This window comes from Centruroides vittatus, unplaced genomic scaffold (assembly GCF_030686945.1).
Source record: "Centruroides vittatus isolate TY-2023 unplaced genomic scaffold, ASM3068694v2 contig_1891, whole genome shotgun sequence".
NCBI classification, from domain to species: domain Eukaryota; kingdom Metazoa; phylum Arthropoda; class Arachnida; order Scorpiones; family Buthidae; genus Centruroides; species Centruroides vittatus.
In genome coordinates, this window is record NW_027121163.1 from 114,609 (window position 1) to 119,292 (window position 4,684).

Sequence of the window (4,684 nt, forward strand, 5' to 3'; positions counted from 1 at the left end):
TGATGTCGAGTGGATAAAAACCACCGAACCTACGTGGTTTTCCAGATTTTCTTCACGTTTGTAACACCTAAATAGGGGCCAGTTTCCCTTAAAAAGACTTCCCGGAAGGCACCCCCTAGGCAGATCGCCCAAGTGATGCGTTGCCATAACTAACTAAACAAAAAATACTGCAAAACTGGATGAGATTGCAATAAAAGCACCAACTAACACCTGTAATGATGCAATGGAGTTTCTTGTGTTTCGTGAGCTTTTAACCGTCTCTACTAAAATGAAAACGGTTGATTTTTAGCATTGTTTTGAGAAATAGTTCCTGATTTTTCACTTTTAAATTTTACTCCATTTTTGAGGGTTTTCGAGATTCCACATGGACCGATTTCGGGGACTATATCTCGCGAAGGATCACGTGTGGACCATTTGTTCCTTTGAATTTTTTACTCCTATTGCACGGTCTACGGCTCCGATAAGGTCCCAATCACCTCATTCGGAGCTGCATTTCTACCTTCGCAAAAATCCTGTATCGATAAAACTGAAATTTTAACATAAAACAATGGTGGGCAATGCACAAGTGGTAAAGGTAGCCTACACCCGCCGCTCTAGAGGACCACAGTTTGGTTCTATATATAATCTATTTAACATATCAAAATATGTACCATTTTATAATGATAATTAGAAGAATTAAACGGAAGTAGTTATGATTTAGATTGCTACAATTTTCCCGCCGCTTTATACTTTGCGTTTTTGTGACATTTAAAACCGTGTTACCACTTCAAATTTGTAATATTTTGCGTATAAATGGCTGCTTTAAATAAATCCAAGCAGGGGCATTCGTACGCAGGGCACGTGTCCCCCTTTTCCTAATCCCCGAGAGGACCCCAAACAACAGAAAATTCGTGACTTCTAACCTATTCTGCAAATATAAAAGAAACTAATGAACGATATTTATCCATTGTCCCATGCAAGTCGTCGTACGCTGACCAAAATCCATTCCTTGTTATCGATGCCAAGTTAGCCACGAGTATGACCAGTGCTGATCCTACGTTGAATCATAGAGTTTGAAGCTCCTTGCGTAATGTACGATGCCTTGTTTTTTTTTTTTTTTTTGTAACTCGTGCCTCCTAACCACTGACGTTCTAAAGCCACCGGTATCACTACTTTACACATTGTCGAGTGAATAAAAACCCCGAACACTGGTCGCGGGTTCGCGCCTGGTCAACAGACTAGCCACGTGGAGTTTTCCGGATTTTCTTCACGCCCCTAGCAACTAAATGGGGGCCAATTTCCCATAAGAAATCATCCCGAGATGCGCCCACGCGTTGCCATATCCCATCCATTACTTTGCGCCGTTTTTCACGATTAAAGAATCGTGAAAAATGGCGAAATTCAAAATATCGTGAAGGATTCTTCAAAAATTCTGTAGAATTTCTGAAAAATCTGGCATATAAACATCACCCGAATGCCTATATTTTGTTATTTGTTTTGTTTTTGTTAATTACAATTATAATAAAATAATACTTTGCACACCAAATTACAATCGGTAATATTTAACACAGTAAATCCCAACCTAACCACTGATTGCATTGTAATTGCAATGACGTATAACCTTCTTTGCCATGTCAATATGGTATTGTATAGTTTAAACTTTTTGATTCGGTAATTTCGTATAATTTTCTTACATTATGTAGAAAAGTGTAGAAAGGTTTTCTCGCTAGTTTAATAAAGTTTGTGTGTGTGTGTATATACATTTTATATTCAGACAGGTTAAGCATAATTTTTAAAAAGTATATCGCAGCAAGTGGTGCGAAACCACACTTTTCTGTAACACCTCACTTCAGATTTTGCACTGAAAAACACTTTGTTATCAAGTTAAAACAAAGTAAAAGTAGACTAAATCAAGTTCAACAACATAAAAGTAGAGGTAAACAAAGGTATAAAAAAGTAAACTTAAGAAATACTAGCTGCTTATGCTTTAGTGTTGCTACAGCTGTTGAGGGGGAGATTGGTGAGGTGGAGTTGGAAATTGATAAAAACAATGGCCATAGTAACCAAAGTGAAATGTGCATTTATTGACCTCAGTATTTACAATAACGAAATCGCAAAAACAAAAGCAAAACAAAAAAGTTACTGGACTAAAGTTAACGGGGCGGGTCCCCGAGAGTTTGTCCCGTAGATTTAGCACTGTACTGTATATTTGCCACTTCACCACACACGAACCACTGCACCTTTCTCAAATATCTCTTCGATGGCATTCGAGCTTTAATTTGGTATCCGAACTGTATTTTTAACCTCGATCGCGTACACCTTCAGACAAACAGATCCTTTTTCAGTTAATATACAGATAAAAATTGTTTTCGACTTCATTATATTGTGTTCGATGTCTTTTCCGAGAAGTTTTTAAGTCTGCCTCGCCGTAACTCGATCGTGGGGAACAGCGAGACAATTTTTATAGAACGGGAAATGTAAAAGATGCCAATGTAATGCGTGATACGTTGCATATGTTAAATTTCATTTTAAGCAGTCACCGGTTTTAAACTATTATATAGTATTAAAATAAGATTAAATAAAAGCAAGGTGTCTCCCTATTATCTACATTCTCCTATGTCTCATAAAAATATTAACCAATTCTTACACTAGTAGTAAGGCCTCGCAAGTTCGTGCTTGCCAACACATAACTCAATTTTTGTAAAGTGGTTTGGTTATATTATTCTTCCATTGTTATTTACTAGATTAATTTTAAAGAAAACTTATGAATATTCAATTTCAAAGAACAAGAAACATCAATACTCCAGAATAGGAAGACTTCACCATCAATTGTAAAATTCATAAAGATGCAATGCAGATTCTTTGGATGAATTAGTAAATTTTTAAGGGGGGAGAAATTGTATCCTTATTGTTTTAAGAAATACATGATGTATGAAAAGTTACTCTGCAGTGAAAAAGGTTTAAATAAAGCTTGACGTATGGTATTGCAGTTTCTTCGACAGCAGAGTGGCAGCTTTTCCAGATGGGTTCGGCAACATCGTACGATGCAGAATCCCATGAGGTTAGTCATCTTGTTCATAGTTGAAGTCCTGGAGACCATCAGTACTCACGATAATCAAGGCAGTTACAGTCCAGATTTGAATGAGATACTGAGTGGAAGGCTCTTGATTCAAATCTGGTTCATCTTTGGCCACCAGGTTGGCAGTAAGCAAATACACCTTAACATGAAAGACCACCCATTCCTTTCAAAAATGCCACAATAATTTGCCAGATTTTATTGGGCTGTATTAAGGCTGTTATAAAATCTGGCAAATCATTTGGCAATATCAGAGTATTGTGTAGTAATATCTAAAAACTGTCACAAGCCAGTTACTTTCAAGCTATTAATCATTTTAAATTGTAACTGTAAATTCATGCCTATGCAGAAATAGCTGCTCCCATAGGCATGGTTACTGTGGGTTATACAAAGATTTATTTTAGTTTCAGCACTATTCTGTAGGTTATATGCACAAAAATACAATAAATTCTTTTAATAGAAATCTATTTGGTGAGAATATGCTTTTACTTCAAAGCAGACTGTCTTGTATGTTACAAGTACCGTACATTAAAGATTACACTGCTGAAAATTTTGCCAATACGAAGGATCTGACTTATGAGATTGGTGTACATAAAGAACAGAATCTCCATTCATACTACCAATGAAAAATAATTACATACCTAGATCCTGCACAATGCAGATTAATATTTTATCATAGAAATCTAGCCGATAATTTATTGTAGAAAAATATAAGTCAAACTTAGAAAATATCAAATACTAAATATACAAAATTACATAGAATCATAACTATGATCTTATGATTCTTCTAAAGCAATTTAGGCAATGCAGTTATAATGGGTTTAATATACCTACAATTGTGTGTAGACTGCTTCGTATAACCCACATATTATCACTAAAGATGAAAGATAACATAACAGATCATTAAATAGCAATCTATTAATTGCATGAAAATTATCAAAAAGACAAATGTGTGAAAATACAGTGCATAGGAGAGCCTTTAATATACTCGTTTACCCAACAAACACAGATAGTCACTTTGCTCTAACTGTAGCCGTGTGTTATGAGACAAGACTGCTCTCGGTGCCACTACTGGTGAAATTCAAAAGTCAGTGCTCCTATCCAAAAACGATGCACGACACAGAAAAATCAATTACAAAGTTATAAAGTGTGACCGATTTAGTATGAAAGGACATCCCGAATACAGGAATAGTGTGGATAGAAAGTGTTAAATGCTAACATGCACGTTGAGCAGAAATAGTAAAATGTGTATTTCATGTGATCATTCATGTGTTCTTATTCATTTCTTGTGTTTATTTATTGTGTGTGTATCTCTCATTTTCTATGTCTTTGTGATGCATTCATTACTGTGTGTCAAATATTGTGTGTCACTCTCAAATCAATGTGTAAGGATTTTAATATGCATCCTGTACACTGTAAGGAAACAAAGTCTCAATATTTTTTCTACAGAATTATACTTTTCAATTCACAACTTAGATGCAAATCCACTCAATATCCAATTTCACACAAAGTATCAGTACTTTTACTAGTCCATTTTCTATAACAAAAGCATAATTTCACCAAATGGTAATTTACTGTAATGTTACTTGCATAAAATAATAAATTAGTTTGCAAATAATAAAAAGGCAA

At 35.2% G+C, this 4,684-nt stretch overlaps 1 protein-coding gene across 1 annotated transcript in view; it reads right to left on the bottom strand.

Annotated features, from left to right (window-relative positions):
* LOC136970051 (calbindin-32-like) overlaps positions 1 to 4,684 on the bottom strand; it is a 211,602-nt gene that overhangs the window by 53,164 nt on the left and 153,754 nt on the right. The gene's annotated exons all lie outside the window — the stretch shown is intronic.